The following is an 18260-nucleotide window of genomic DNA, read 5'->3' as shown; positions in this document are numbered from 1 at the left end:
TAAACGGATTCAGATATCTGTCAAATTAGAATATTTATCGGATTCTATAGCAAAAAATCAAAACCATATCAGCATTCAATTATAATAGGATATGGTTTTGGCTTACCAAATACAACTAAATGAAATCGAACTCAATGGGATATTGAATGAAACATCAATTGCTGCATGTGACTCCAAATAAAGATCCCTTGTGATTCTGATTCTCTGTAAATGAGAAAAAAAAATGATACTGTCACCACTCACTTTTTTAATGTTTGGTTAGTTGTACCAATGAGATTCATTCACAAATGAAAGACAGAATCTCATGAGACGTTACCAAACATGCGCTAAGTAAACCACATACATCACATTTACAGAGTCGGATCTAATCAAAACAATATGCAACAATGAGATCCAAAGTGAGCACAGCTGCATAACAATAGAGTATAACAGTAGGGATGACTTGATCTCGTTCCATTCCACGAAGCCGAACCCAACCAATAGAAGTAAACAAATTAGGCAAACTTTAGTGATTCACAATCATACTAACTAAATCTCACTTTACTCACAAGATCTTACAGATTTTTATAAGATCCTTCTTTTCTTAACCTGCTGAGTTAAACGAGAGTGAGTTTTTATGGTGCCAACATGATAATATTCTCCTTCATACGAAACATGGGTGCCAAGATATCAACACTATGGTGCTACGGTGGCCTTTAAGTTTAGGGTTGAGGGTTCACATTTAGGGTGCATTTGGACATGGCTAAATAGAATTCCCATTGGTAAGCATGTATTATGGGGCTTATGCTTCCCTCCCCATGTGAGATCAGATCACGTCCAAGGGACCTTGGATTGAAAAAGAGTCCAAGGTACTTGGATGCCGATCATTGCTAAGATGAATGGCACCAATGAAATAAATGGTCCAGGAACAAATACTAACCGTCGATCTTTTTGTCATATAGCTAAATCAATAAGCAATTATACTTGCAAATGCCCGAACTGGGTTGGGGGTGGGGCCTTGGCTGCTTGATGGGTAGCTTTGGATTTGGATTTGGATTTGGGTTCGGTCTCGGTCTTGGTCTTAGCTTTGGCTTTGGATTTGGATTCGATTTGGTTCGGCCTTTGACCTATCTTTTTATGCTTTTTTTGGATAATTTTGTACCTCGTAACACAGTTTGCTGCTTGACCAAGACAATGCAATTTTTTTTTATGACTTGGGAATTCCTTTGTGATTTGCGAAATTCCTTTTTGACTTGGAAACTTCCTTTGTGACTTGTGAATTTTCTTCGTGACTTGTGAATTTCTTTGGTGACTTGAGAATTGCCTTTGTAACTTGAAAATTTTCTTGGTGACATGCGAACTTCCTTTGTGACTTGCAAAATTCCTTTGTGACCTTCGAATTTTAGTTTGCCTTAATGTGTCAACACGTTGGGATGATATGTGCATGTGGCACTCATGTTTGATCGGTGGCCGACCTTGATGGGATGCTACAAGGTCGAGTTTTAAGAGAGAAAAAAGCAAGTGCGAAATTTACTCTGTTTTTTATGTTTTTTCTGTGTATTTTCTCCTTCATCTTCTCTCTCACTATGAAGTTGTTCAAGGCAACTATGTCATGGTGACTATCCTACCCAGTGTTGGGGGTGGTTAGTATTACACGAGAGGTGAGGCTTGGTTGTATTCCGAAAGTGAAGTTATGAACAACCCTACAGAACCTGAGATCAAACCTAGTGGGGTAATTCTCTTTTAATAAAGCACTTTATTGCACACCTCCAAGCATTGGTCCCACGATCAAGACAGAAGGTCCTCGATATCCAACAATTTAAAAGCGACATCTTATCTCCATGGCATCTACTGTGAAGATCGAAAACCAAGAGATTCTGAAACTATCTCAGTTCAATGAGATTGACTTCAAATGCTAGCAGAATAAGATCATGATCTTCTTGACCATGGCCAAGGTGGGGTACGTGCTCAATGAACCTTGTCCTCTTGAATAAGAAGAATAGACCATTGTTGAGAATAGGAAGCACCAGAAGTAGATAGAAGTTGACTTTGTGTGTCAAGGACACATCCTAACTACACTATTTGACCCATTATTTGACATCTATTCTAAAATAGACTATGCAAAAAGGCTCTTGAAAGCTCTTCAGAACAAATATAATACAAAGAATGAGTAAATATATATATTTTAAGTTTACTGATGACAAACCACTTGTACCCCAAATTGATGAGATGTAGTTACTGATTCACCAACTTAGGGTGGAAGGCATGTATCTTGATGAGTCTTTTCAAGTGTTTGTCACAATTGAGAAGTTACTCAATTCATGGAAAGACTGAAAAGACTATCATATGTTAAAACACAAAAACAAAGATTTTAATTTGAAACAACTTTTTTCTCATATTTGTATTGAAGATGAAGCTCATCATAAAGATAGAAAAGAGGAAGTAAAAGAAGTTGCCACAAAAGAGAATTTTGTGGATCATAAGCCACGATTCAAGCTTGGTCTAAAATCTAAAAACAAAAGACTTAAATATTTTAGGAAACCAAAACATGAGATGGTTTTGTGCTATGTTTGTGGAAAACCGAGGTACTATGAAAGAGAGTGTCATCACCGCAAAAGATAAGGCACCAAGGCACATGCTTCTAAAGAGAACCTAGTGGTTGTAGTAAGTACTATATGCATGGTTCAAATAGACAAAGAGTAGTATGTGAATTTTAGGTCTGCAATTCATATTTGTAATGACTGAAGTATGTTTAAAACATACAATCTCATGGGGGAAGTTAATAAAATTTACATGGGAAACTCTCATCCTACAAAAGTTGAAGGAAAATTGTCTATGAAACTGAAATTTACGTCTAAAAAATGTCTTACCTTCACGAATGTGCATCATGTACCCACTATAACTAAGAACCTTGTATCAACCTTCCTATTGACCACACATGCCTTTAAGCTAATGTTTGAATCTAGCAATTTAGTATTGTTGAAGAACCATGTATTCATTGGAAAGGGCTTTGTTTTCTATGGTCTATTTAAGCTTAATGTAATCAATGATAATACCTTTGTTTTTGTTTACTTGCTTGACTCCTTTGATGTATGACATGCTAGACTTGGTCATGCGCATTATGGATCCATTAAGAAAATGGATAAAATTAGGATTAATTCATGTTTTCAAGCATGATCACTATGATAAATGTGATATGTGCATTTAAGCAAAATTTCTAAGAAACCTTTTCATGGAGTAGAATTGAGTACTAAAGTTCTTGAACTCATACATAGTGATGTTTGTGATTTAAAAAATTCTCTAACTCGTGGGGGTAATATGTATTTCATAAATTTCATTGATGATTTCTTTAAATTTGCTTATGTTTATCTTATGAAAAGCAAAGATGAGTCTTTTGAGAAATTTAAGATTTTTAAGGCAGAAATTGAGAATTTTCATAACTACAAAATTGTTTCATTTAGGTCAAATAAAGGTGGAGAATATTTATCTCATGATTTTATTAAATTTTATAAAGAACATGACATACATAAATAGAGTACTATGCCTTACACTCCTGAGCATAATGGTGTTGCAGAATGGAAAAAATAGAACTTTAATTGATATGATGAATTTTAATTTTAATTTTAATTTATGGGAAGAAGCTTTACTTAGTGAATGTTATATTTTGAGTTGTGTTCCTTATTTAAAACTAAAAGTTACTTATGATAAATTATGAAAAAATAAAAAACTGAATTTAAGTTATCTTAAAGTTTGGGGATGTGTTGCCTATGTTAGATTGAATGAACCAAAACAAACTAAATTATGACCTAAAATCAAGACACGTGTTTTTATTGGTTATTCTCAAAACAGCAAGACATATAGATTTATGAACTTAGAAACTAAAACTATTTTTGAATATGTACAAGTTGAGTTTTAGAGAAGATCTTGTTTTCAAAGATATGTACAATCTCTTTTATCCCATTGATTTTCATGAACCTGTGTTTAAAAGACCAGCTTTAGAACATGAAAATACGTAAACTAGAAAAGGTAAGAGAGAAAACCAAAGAATTTTGGAAAAAACTTGTGTCTCTATATGATTGATAAAGATCCTTCAAGCTTTTCTGAAGCTATGTTATCACCTGATGCTGCATCTTGGAAAGAAGCTATTCAAAATAAAATTGATTCTATTGTTGAAAATAAAACATGTGTTTTAGCAAAATTACCATTAGGCTTTAAACCTCTTGACTGCAAATAAATTTAAAAAAAATAGAGCAAATGGATCAATTATTAAATTTAAAGCAAGATTAGTAGCAAATAACTTTAAACAAAAACCAGAAATTGATTATTTTGATATATATGCTCCAGTCTCTAGAATAACTTCGGTTAGAGCTCTTATAGCCTTAGTTTTTATTTTCAAATTTAAATTCATCAAATGAATGTTAAAATTGTTTTTCTAGCTGATAATTTAAAAGAAGAGATTTACATGAAACAACATGAAGGTTTTGTAGTTCCTGGTAAAAAAAATAAAGTTTATAAATTGTTTAAGTCTTTATATGGATTGAAATAATGCCATGAAAATTTTGATCAAGTAATTTTAAATTATGGGTTAAAATGCATTTATACTAAGGTTGATTATGAAAGCATTGTAATAATTTGTTTATATGTAGATAACATGTTAATACTTAGCAATAATATAGAATGCATAAATGATACTAAGCAATTTCTGTCACTTAACTTTGACATGAAAGATATGGAGCTTGCTCATGTGATTCTGAGAATAAAACTTGTGAGACATGAGCATGAATATGGTCTAACTCAATCATTTTATATTGAGAAAGTGCTAAGAAAATTTAACTATTTTGATTGCAAGACTGTCGACACTCTGCTTGATTCCAATGTTAAATTATTTATATACACTGAAAGAGATATTTTTCAACTTGAGTATGCTATTATTATTAGAAGTCTTATGTATTCTATGAATGGAACTAGACCAGACATAGCAGTTTACATGAGCAAACTGAGTAGATATACTAGCGATCTAGGACTTAAACATTGTGATGTTTTCAAGGTCTTGAAGTGCCTTAAAGGAACTTTGGATTATGTATTATTCTATACAGAGGAACCCATTAACCTTGAAGGTTATAGCGATGCTAATTGGATCTCGGATAAGGATGACTCAATATCCACAAATGGATGGGTCTTTATATAATGCTCTAAAATTTTAACCCAAAAATACTTGAATTTTGTTTGAAAGTGAATAAATGATGCAAGGCTTTATCGATTTCAATGCTCCAATTGGACGAAGCACTAGGGGGCATGCCTGAACGCAAGTGCGAGTGTATATTAGTCCACTAGAACTAAGTTTGTGAAAGAGACAACCAAAGAAAAAAACATTTTATCAAAAATAAAATATAATGAAAACATTTATTTTGGTTTTCGTTAGAATTTCGGGCAGGTTACGAGTATTTCAACTCAGCATGGGACTTAATCTATTTTTCATATTGAACTTGGGGCTAGGTCCAAATCAGGAATCCAAAATCCAAGATAGCAATAAGACAATACCAGTAATAAATTAATTGAATTGTTTGGAAACATGATTAATAAAAATAACAAGTCTTAATAAATCATAAACTATTTTCAAAATAAAACCAGACTCTAAATAGTTGGTTCTTGGCACCACCAACAATATTCTACCATCGCAGCTCTCTACTCATTTTCTAAATGTGTATAATATAGGGGTCAAACTCATCAAGTCTCAGTAAGAACACAATAACAATGTATGTATATACAAAGATAAGCATACATGAGACCATACATTCTTTTAAAACATATGCAATGCAATATTATATTATAATGCATTCCAATAAACAACTATAACAATTAAATCTGTGCAACATGTAACAAACTAAGAACATGTCTATGATTATGTATCTTAATTATTATGATATATTTTCAATACAAGTTTATCATCATATGAAGCGTAAGTATAAGGCTTTTTGTTTCTCTTTTTACCACTCTTGTGGGTATGCACATGATAAATCATCGAATAAAAGGACATCACCTAAGTGTTTATTATGCTATGTAGTTTAATTTTCTCGAGTGACTTACTGAAATAGATCCACTAAGGGTGGTGCATGATCGAGAGAAAACCCAACAATGACCAGTGACCAGTGACCAATGATTCTGAAGATACATCTTAAACTTCTGCAAATGACATAAACCTAGCACCTATGACACATTAGTAGTCCAACCCCCCTAACTCCGATGATTGAAGACTAAATGAGTTTTTCTTGCTCAAAACATATAATGATCAAATGAAGTTTTGCACCACCTACCCTCTTCAAGGCAAGTATGGTCTAAATGGGTTATTGAGTGTTTTTATTAAAAGCAACAGTTCATTCTATTTTATCATATGTGCCTTATATCATTCAACACTTCATAGGTCAATCAAGTACCCCTTCAGGATAACTTTTCACATTGTCTTTTATGGCATAGGCATCATACTACTCATTCATGACAGTTATATAATTTTATTAGCTCATTCATGTGATAACTTATTAAATATGCTCTAGTGCCTTTAAATCAGTCGAGCATTTATATGCCCCGCTGCTTTTAAACTAGTCGAACATTTATTATGTTATGTGTGCATGTATATTCATTATATAACCTAGTACGCTTTTGACACCACATTGGTTTTTTTAAATTTATGAGCGATCCCATGTGCATGCATGCTTTTCATACCTTATAACATATTATCATTATATGTCACATAATACATTCATGCACTTATGACACAATATTGGTTCTTTTAAATTACAATCTCATTCATAAACATTCACATATGCATGCATGTTTTTCTTGCCTTATAGCATAACATAATCACATTATAACATTATGTTGCATATTGTAACATCATGTTGCATATTAACATATCATGTTGCACATTATAATATTATGACAAAAAATTATAATTTTGAATTCAAAAGATGTTCACAAAAGATGGCACATCCACACAACCTCAATAGGCCCAATATTGTACATTAGTATAATATGTGTCCATTTGATTTATTTATGCAACCATGTCATCTTCATTTGGTTCACTTCTGGAACCATGTCATGCATTCAAATACAATTCCTTAATTTGGGATTGATTACACAGAATTTACTTATTATTGTAATTCTATCATAAATCGTACATAACAATTTAGACTTTGAAATTTTTATTGAAGGTTCTTAGATATGTTACACGCATTTAAGCAAAAACCCGAACCTTAACTCATTATAGACTAAGAATTAAAATTTATATTAGCACATGTTGTTTTCTGTCCACATAATAATCATGTCCAATTTTGTCTTTCTAATGAAAAACCAATCATAAATCATACAAAACAAATTAAATATTGGAATTTCTATTGTAGGTGGATTGATATGTCTGATTCAAGCCCACAAAAACTATGAATTAAATTTGATTCCAGCAGAGAACTAAAAATCACATAAATTCTATTATTTCTATTATTTAACAGAATATGTTTAAGAAATTATATGATTTGGACCAAATTTTTATGATTTTTTATTTTTAAACCATGAGAAATCAACCTTCATGATTTTAACTATATGTTCTTCCATACACAAACTGTCAAACATTAAAATATTAGCCATAAATCCTAAGTATTCTAGGAGATATAATTTTTATAAAGTTTTTCTATCTTTATATAATCACTGTCAGGATAAGATTCCTATGTTGACTTGCAGTATCTCCCAATTTATGACTCATCTGAGTTTGGGATTTGAACTGTGATTACTTTCATATGTGTAGAACATCCGCATAATTTTTCAAGATTTATAGATTCACGGTTTTGGAGAACCAAATTTATCTTTATGACTGGCCGGATCAAAATACACAAAACAAAATAGAGTTTTTCAAGAAGCAAACTAGAACTTCATGATTTTCAACAAAAATATCAAGAAAAATATATCCAATGATTTTGATCTATCAAGAACACATCGAATCCATGCATACAAATATTTAAGTATGTTGTAAATACAAAAATATAATATGTATCATGAATCTACATCCGAAATCAACTATTTTATCAAAGAGAATAAATTTTTCTCAAAACTGATTTTAAAAAAGGATTTTTAGTTTTAAAAACCTTCATGCTCAAAACCATATCAATGCCTATGTGATTCTAGTCTGATAAACATACCGATACACATTTGAAGATCATCGCACGATATGATCATATATCTTAGCAATATACACACATACAAAGTTCTGGTGTACCTACCTCAAAATCATTGAATCTATTTAAAAACTTTTCTGAAATTGTATTCACTAATAGATCTTTCTTTCAACTACATATCCAATGGAGCAGCCACACCAGCCTTCAAAGAAACTCTTCTCCAAAGCGAGGTATGAGGAAGGAAGAGGGAGAGAGAGCATAGGAAAACTAGGGAATATGAAAGAGACTAAGGGGTGTGTGGGTGAAAGGAGGAATATACCTCCATAAATAGCTTCCTCTTGGGTTTCCAATTTGATTAAGAAAACTCTCTTAATTCTGATATAAATTAAATTTCATCTAAATTCTATGTTAAATTATGAATCCTAGCTAATTAGGATTTCTACACAATAAAAAATTAATTAATCACATTAACTAACTTGGTCTCTAAATGAAATAAAGAAACTAATTAACTAGTTTGACTAGACCAAGTAGGGAATTTAGGAAAGTAGGTGGGGACACCCCCATTAGATTAACTTGAACTTGTTAGAGTCCTTCCCATATTGGACTCCTAGATCCAAGAGGGGCTCACCTAAGGGGTGTCCCACTCTATGGGATCAATTATCAAATTCAATCCCAAATTGAAATTCAAACCAAATTTGAAACATGAATTTTATCTTTATTTCTTAGAAAACTATAAAAATTTTCTCAGGTGTTATACTTTACCCTTCGATTTGGGACTATATCCTAGGCTTCCAAGAAGCAAAGCATTATAACCCAATCCACTATGGAGGTTGAGCTCATAGCACTAGCATCTGCTAGTATGAAAGTCAAGTGACTAAGGAACCTCTTGATTGAAATTTCATTGGGTAGCAAACCCTTGCCTCCTTAGCTATTCAGTGTGATAGCCAAGCTGCTATATATAAGGCAGAAAGCAGTATATACAATGAGAAATCTTGACATATCCGTCTAAAGTACAACACTATAAATAATTTACTCAAGCAATGAGTAATTTCAGTGAAATATGTGAAATCTTGCCAAAATTTGGTAGATCCACTCACGAAAGGCCTTTCACATAAAATCATTAAAAATATATTTTAGGGAATGAGATTAAAAACTGCCAAAGAGATTACCCATGATGGAAACCCAATCGAGTGACTTAGGTTGCCTGATTTCTTGGTTCAATGAGAAAAACAAAACACTGAAGTAATTGGGTGAACACCATTATATATGTGAAGATAAAGCATATCTTCACGTCCCATTCTGATGTAAGTGCTTGAAAAAACCTAACATGAGAATGAGTCTCTTGGCTCTTAATGAGATCTGTATGACAGATTGGCTAAGGTGGCTGAAACAAGTTTTCAATTTTGACAAACTCGCCTATATGAGTGTAATGGTGTGGGTCACCTTCTATGAGATTAATGTTGTCTCTAGAGCACTCATGAAATGTGATATTGTATAGGACATTAAATAAATACAACATTTATTTATTGATGACCTATACCTGAAAGAAGTATGTGTGTGAATAGTCCTAAAAAGTTCACATTAGGAACTAAGTTAAAAGCTATTAGTTACTTAGTTTTTGAGACAATCTGAATCATTTCACACTAAATGTAGGTTCAAACCGAAAGGTACCTTCACCTATGTATATGAATTTTATGAACAACTTCGCTCTTTCCTTCTATCCTAACTTTGACCCACGTAGAAGATTGTTGCTATTTGGCTCAAAATCATGCCTACCAAGAACCAAGGTCTTTGGCAAAATAACCTCATATTTTGCTTAGTTTTTTGGAAAAAGCTTTTAGAGGAAAAACCCTACTTCATAAAAAATGTTTAGTCCTATATTGATCATCTTTAAAGAACTCCATGAGTTTAAAATGAGGAGTGTTTTCTTAAAGGGCAAGGCCCTCAAGGGGCATTAGATCTTGAGCTTGTCAAATGAATATTAAATATTAAATATTAAATTTGGATTTGGATTTGGATTTGGATTTTGATTTTGAATTCGATTTTGATTTTGTCTTGGTCTCGGTCTTGGATTTTGATTCCTTAAAAAGGTTTGTTGCTTGACCAAGACAATGTGAATTTCTTTGTGACTTGTGATTTCCTTTGTGCATACAAATTTCCTTTGTAATATACGAAATTCCTTTATGACTTGTGAACTTCCTTTGTAACTTGTGAATTTTCTTTGTGATTTGCAAAATTCCTTTGTGACTTGTGAACTTTATTTGTGACTTACGAACTTTCTTTGTGACTTGCGATTTTTTGTCTGCCTCAATGTGTCAACATGTTAGGATGGTACGTGCACGTGACACTCATGTTTGATTGGTGCATGCACTTGATGGGATGTTACAAGGTCTAGTTTTAAGAGATGAAAAAGCAAGTGCAAAACTTACTCTGATTTTTCTATTTTTCCAGTGGGTTTTCTCCTTTTTCTTCTCCCTCACTGTGAAGTTGTTCATGGTAACTGTATCACAGTGACTACTCTACCCAGTACCAGGGGTGGTTAGTATTGCATGAGAGGTGAGGCTTGGTTGTGTCCTAGAAGCGAAATTGTGAACAACCCTACTGCACCCAAGATCAAACTTGGTGGGGCAACTATCGCTTTTAAGAAAGTGCTTTGTTGTGCGCCTCCAATCATTGGTCCCATGATCAAGATAGAAAGTCTCAAATATCTAACATGTTATATATATTGTTCAATTTCGGATGTCAATTCGAAGGGCAATCTTGCCATTGCAATCCAAGCCCACTTACGGAGAGATTGGCCAAAATTCTTAGAATAGAATTGTTGGCTAGAGGACAAAAAACCACCTTGATACTTTGAAAATGAAAAAAAAAATTAAAACTCTTATCTTTATTGAAAAAGGCCAAAAAAAATGTTCTTTTGAGAGAAGCGTTTAGAACACAAAACTTATATTTAAGCAAAATACATTTTAAAAAACTCAATTACAAATCCAATTGGATCAAATTCCAAATCATAATGTCTTGAATTTGAATCTCATTGTTCTTATATCCTAACTTGATTTTCATAAAAAATATCATATATATGTTCATTTTTACCTTGTTTTATAAAAATTAAAACTAAATTAAACCCGTACATATTGTATGCCAATTTTTTTTGCAACTCATTCTTTTGTGCCATTTTTCTCAACCATCTTTTGTAACGTGAGACCTTTAAAAAAAACTATTCATTATTTAATGATTTTTGTTGTTTTATGTGTTTCTAACTATGGTTCTAACATCCAAATAAGTCTGCCAGGCTTTCTCTCTCTCATGGTGATAGTTGGGCTATGTTTGGGACCCTTGCAATGCAATGGAAACATGGCTTTAGTGTGTTGCTAAAATATTGTTTTGCCAATATGTGATGTTAAGAGATGGAGTTGCCAAAAACATCCTCTTGTGAAAGGTGTTGAAATATGGTGTAGGCCTTACACTAATGAGACGTGGTTGAATAAATTTTCATATAATGAAGAGCAAATGAAAATCATGAAAGTGGAGGCATATTGCATAACAAAAAGCTTAATGATTGTCACTATCAACATGCACAAACGATCAAAAATTATTTTCGATAAAAGGTTAATGATCTTCAGCACTGTCGTGAGTTTTTGAAAGAATATACGATCAAGAATAACTATAATGCAAATTTTTTGAATAGATACAATAATAAAGTCATTGTCGTCTACATGAGAAAAAACTCGCAAACTATGGGTGATTGTCCTTGGAAGATCCATCGCACAAAGTTGCGCAAAGCAACATTCTTTCAAGTAAAGAAGTATGAAAGCAAACATACATGTGGTGGATCATTGGGCAACCTTGTAGTGGAAAAAGTGCATTCTAAGTGGATTTCAGATGTTATTCACAAATGCATGCACGATAACCCGAAGATGACTCTAAGAGAAATCATGAATGACATCAGTCGTGAGAAAGGTATGGAGACTACTTACAAACAAGCATGGTATTGATGAGAATTGACAAGGGAAGTAGTGTATGGTTCATTTCAAGAGTCCTTGATGATGCTTCTTGCCCAGCGAGATAATTTGAATAAGGCTAACCGATGATCGCTAGTAGAGTGGGCATCAAGCTGGCTCGACTCAAACCCATTTAGAGCATGGCCTGTCAGGCTTTAAGTGTGGCCAGGCCTAGAGATGGCTTGACCTGTTTACTAATAGGTTGAGTTTTGACCTGGTTCTTAGTGGGCTCGAGTTTGAAGAGCAACCCATGGCCCATTCCATTAGCCCAATGGGCCAATATAAAGCAGGTCAGGCTCGATCTGGCGCAACCCAAACCCATTTGTACAATACAAGAAAAATATGTATTAGCGACAGACGCTATCCATCGCTAATCCGTTGCAAAATCCGTCGCTAACATGTTTAGCGATGAAAAGTGTCTGTCGCATAATCCTAGTCGCTAAACTGCGACAGAATTTATCTGTTGTCAATCCATCGCTAAGTAGCGACGAATCATGTTCGTCGCTAATCCATTGCGGAATAGATACTGGTTTTGTTTTGCGACAGAATTTAATCTGTCGCTAAACTGTAATGATGGATACGTATCCATCGCCAATTTGTCGACGGATTAGCGATGACTTAAATTCCATCATAAACCATCGACTGATTTAAATTGGCGATGGATTAGTGACGGATAATATCCATCGCTAATTTAAAAAAAAATAAAAACATGTTTTTAAAATATGAAAATCGAGAAAAATTTCTTGTTATACAATTCATATAACCTGCTTATAAAAAATAAAGTACACATAAAAAATACATGTACAGGTGAAACAAATTTAACACAAGTTATAACTTAAACAAATTTAACAACCAAATACGGTCCTTGCCAAGTTTTAATTAGTTACAAGTACGTCAAACAAATTAAACACATGAATCTAATCCTCGCCAAGATTCGGGGCATCATCCTCTTCATTTTCTCGATCTGCCCCTTCATCCATGCCTCCATCAGCATCCTACAAGAAAACCAAAATGTTAGTATTTATAAACAAAATATATTGAAATAAATTATATGAAATGCACATGCAACAAAGTAAATGGCTGAATGACACATAGACTAGCAATAAACTGAAGGACATTAACAGAATTCAGATACGTGTTCTAAGACTGAAAAAAAAATTATAGTGATTCAATCATGCAGATATGTGTTCTAATCTTGTCAAAAAATGTCACAGTGATTCACACATGCATATATGGTTTATAAGGTTGTCAAATAAATGTGTTATGTATCACAATCATGCATATATGTGTTACAAGGTCATCAAAAAACTTTCATAGTGATGAAATCATGCTTATATGTGTTCTAAGGTTGTCAAAAAACTTTCATAGTGATTCAATCATGCTCATATGTGTTCTAAGGCAGTCACAAAACTTTCATAGTGATTCAATCATGCATATTTGTGTTCTAAGAAAAATTTTATAGTGATTCAATCGTGCATATGTGTGTTCTAAGGCAGTAAAACAATTTCATAGTGATGAAAGCATGCTTGTATGTGTTCTAAGGTTGTAAAAAAACTTTCATAGTGATTCAATCATGCATATATGTGTTCTAAGGTTGTCAAAAAACTTTCATATTGATTCAATCATGCATATATGTGTTATAAGGCAGTCAAAAAACTTTTATATATGCTAATATCATGCTCATATGTGTTATAAGGCAGTCAAAAAACTTTCATAGTGATTAAATCATGCTCATATGTGTTTTAAGGTAGTCAAAAAACTTTATATGTGATTCAATCATGCATATAAGTGTTCTAAGACAATCAAACAATTTTATAGTGATTCAAGCATGCATATATGTGTTATAAAGCATTAACAAACTTTCATATATGTTAATATCAGGCTCATATGTGTTCTAAGGTTGTCATAGTGATGAAAGCATGCTTGTATGTATTCTAAGGTTGTCAAAAAACTTTCATAGTGATTCAATCATGCATATATGTGTTATAAGGCACTCGGAAAATTTTATAGTGATGAAATCATTCATATATGTGTTGTAAGGTTGTCAAAAAACTTTCATAGTGATTCAATCATGTGTATATGTGTTACAAGGGTGTCATAAAAATTGTATAGTGATTCAATCATGCATATATGTGTTCTAAAGGTGTAAAAAAAATCATAGTGAGGCAATCATGCATATATGTATTCAATCATGCATATACTAGCTTGAAATCTAACAACATGAAACAAATGACATGAATCTTTATACTTGACGGGCACCGAAGCTCATGTTGAATGCATACAAAGTTCTCCCATCCCAAAAAAAGGTGCACAACTCATTATGGACAATGTTGGGAATGACTTCATGTAAAAAGTATTGCATTTTGTCCTCAAGACGTTGATAGACACCATCCCAAGAAATAGCAGGGTCAATCGGATGGTGGGATTGATGCTGGCGGGAGAACTCTGAGAGTCATGGCTACAGGAGGCAATGACTGGTGTGGTCTTCATGTTACTCCCAAACCCGAACACACGACCCTTTTTGGGTTCACCGGTTGCAGTCACCCATGCTGCATGATCAAAAGGCGGATGCTGAGTGGAGTCATTGCCATATCGCTCTACCATTTGTTGCTCGTATGACTCCTATAAAGTAATGATTACAATATGAATTATGAATTAAGAATTAAGAATTAAGAATTAAGAATTAAGAATTATAATATTTATGATAATGTAATTCATAGTAACTTGTATATTACAATGTTTATTAAAACAATAAATACATACCGATGTTGCTTTCGCCTTTTTTGATACAAACTCTCTCGTGCCCTTACGTTTATGTGTTTCAACAAACGCATTCTTGTAAGATACAATGTCTTATTTTTCTGCTTCCTGCAATGTTAAATGATAAAAAAAATCAATTAATAAGTATGCATAAATACTTATAAATTTGACAATATATATATATATATATATATATATATATATATATTGATGAGTTACCATTTTCTTCTGGTGGCTCCCAAAAGTCCTAGATCCACCTGTCTGTAGATGGGCATCCGGCATCTTCGCTCAGTTTTGTGCAGCCTTTGCTGAGCGGTTTCAAAATTTATCGCTCGCCTACTTGTCACACATGCCCTCCCAATAATCTCTCCTGATAGTAGAAGGCCCATGGCCCTTCCACTACAGTGGATCATCTATCCCACTAGTTGTTTTTTTTGTTGCAGTCTTCATATTGTGTAGCATGTTGGCAAATCGATTGGCAGACACCTTCTGCTACACTACCCTAGTGTCTTTCTTCTTTTTCACCGTCGTGAAGCGATGGGAAGCCTACAAATACTTTCAGAAAGTTAGCACACATGACTATAACAAAAAATTAAATATAAAACACATTTGTTATGATAAACGATTGCATACCATGAATGAGGACATTAATCTGTCCAACACCTTCATCAGGTACTCTTTCCATTACGCGATCGGTCGTGAAAGATGATGCAGTAGTGATTTCCTAATTTCTTGTATTACTTCTTGCTGTTTGAACATCACACTGCACATGAATTGATACACATTAACAATCGATTGTCGATATACACTATTTATAAGATAAGTATTGGACAAGTGACAATGAAATACTTATGATCGACTATCGATATACACTATTTGAATGAGTCGTCGTGTGTCACACTGAGAAGACCTTGCATCTGGCGTTGTCTCGTGATGTGTATGAGTAGCTGGTGTAGGTGGGTCATGTGTAGGCGAAACATCACTTACAAAACAATGAGTTAGAAATTCACACAATGCACATTTAAACTAATCAAGTATATAATTATTTAAATGATATACCTATTAAAACATTACGTGAAGTCGAAGGCTGAGACTGCCTATCACTGAGCTGGGATCCTGCAAAGACGATTAACAAGTAACAATTTTTATATCAACATATAAGCAAAAACATAATGAATACCTATATTTAAATATAACACAAAGACATCTACCTAATGATATCCCACAACCTGGACTTGGTCCTTGACCACTGGGTGCTCGACCACTGTTACCTCCATGAACCATATTCTAACAAATAAAAATGTTATTTGGATCAGTTACATGATATGCAATTCCATGGATACATAATCAAATTGAAAATAACTTCATGCAAGCATGAATACAGTCAAATCAAACATGACAATACATTCAAATCATTCATAGCACATCAATGTCAAACATGTACATGCAGCAAACACACTCCAATATCCCGCTAACTACTACCTCATCAAACATGACAATACATTCAAATCATTCATATAACTCAAACATGTATTTCACTAGATCGAGTATGCTTCCTCATCACTTGTTTCACTTTCATATTCTTTTTCTTCCTCCTCCTCTTCGTCTTCTTCTACATTGGGCGCTCATCCACTTGGTATATCATTTAGATCACATTCTTTCATACGTGTGCCATTAGACAATGAATAGGTGACATGCAGACCATGTATGACATCGTGACCATAAGAGAAGTCATACATATCATCTGACTGATAGTATTCAACCTCTTCAACAATCTTGTCTTTTTGTAACTGATCATACTCGGGGTATAATTTAGACTTCACCTTGCAAACTGCTTACCATTCATTTCTATCTGACTTCCTTATATTCGGATATGAAGTATAGTAAACTTGTTGAGCTTGCGATGCTAATATGAATGGTTCATATGTTTCAAACCTTGATTTATGATTCATCTTCATAATGCCTGAGGTTTTGCTGACTCTTGTTGTTGTAGGATCAAACCAATGACACTTGAATAAAGTTAACCTGTTATTTATGCCTAAGTAAGTGAACTCCATTATTTCTTCTATAACACCGTAGTAGTCAAGTTTATTTTCACCGTAATTGCTACCCTTGACACACACGCCACTATTCATCATTGACTTGTTTGCACCGTAGTCTTTTGTATGAAATCAATAACCATTTATGATGTATCCGTTGTAACATTGCACAACTTTGGTCAGACCATTTTGTAAATCACAAATTCTTTGGTCATTAACACCACCATGGCGGACCTACAAGTATAAATAATGATTATAAACATGACCAATTAAGTAATATATTGTTGTTTACACAGAAAGAATGCATGTCATCGTCCTTACTAACTCTTTCATCCATGCCACAAACTTATTTTCACGTTTTTTTTGTAATTCTGAATCAATTAGATGTGAAAGTTCCCTTTACAACTCTAGATCAAATCATCTGTATTTAACAAATAATTATATTACTAAAACATATACATAGAGAACTAAGTGTAACATATTATGTATACTTACTTGATATAGGAGTCGATCTTTGAGCAATTAAAAAGGATATAGATTTGTGATGCGTCTTGCTCTTGATCTTCCAAGAGTCTTGATCGGCAACTGCCAAAGGCCTTTCCAAGTGGTTTAAATATCGATAGTTTGTCAGCCACAATAACTTGTTCTCCATCATCATTACGAGGTGAGCAAGTGTAACATGTTGGAATGTGAGGCTCAAAGTACATAGATGAGAAATTTGAAATCTCTTCTAAAGTGTATGCCTCACAAATTGAACCCTCCACTCTTGCTTTATTCTGAAGCTTTTTTTTAGGTCAAACATGCATCTGTCAATAATATATATCTCGTAATACAATAAATTCCCAATAGCATTAGGGGAACAAATATAAAATAAATTTTGGCTTTCAAATGGGTATATCCACCGATATTGCATAGGACCACCAACCCTAAGTTCATATGGCAAGTGTATGATCACATGCTCTATAACATCGAAAAATGTTGGAAGAAATATCTTCTCTAGTTGACAAATAGTAGTGACGACAGAATCCTCGAGATTCTTTACCTCAACTACTACAACTTTAAATGCACACAATGTTCTAAAAAATTGACGCAACTCGAATAATACCCCTTATATAGGTTTGTCTAACAAATCATGTAATGCTAGGAGAATCAACCGTTGCATGATAACATGACAATCATGGCTCTTCAACTCATACAATTGGCCCTCATCTATCTTCACATCCCGAGCAATGTTAGAGACGTATCCATCCAAAAATCTCAACTGTCTCAACCACTAGCATACCTGTTTTACTTGATCTGGTCCAAGTACGTATTTTGCC

This window comes from Nuphar pumila, chromosome 2, assembly GCF_984573655.1.
Source record: "Nuphar pumila chromosome 2, dmNupPumi1.hap1.1, whole genome shotgun sequence".
In the NCBI taxonomy this organism is placed as follows: Eukaryota; Viridiplantae; Streptophyta; class Magnoliopsida; order Nymphaeales; family Nymphaeaceae; genus Nuphar; species Nuphar pumila.
This window is presented reverse-complemented; position numbering follows the sequence as displayed.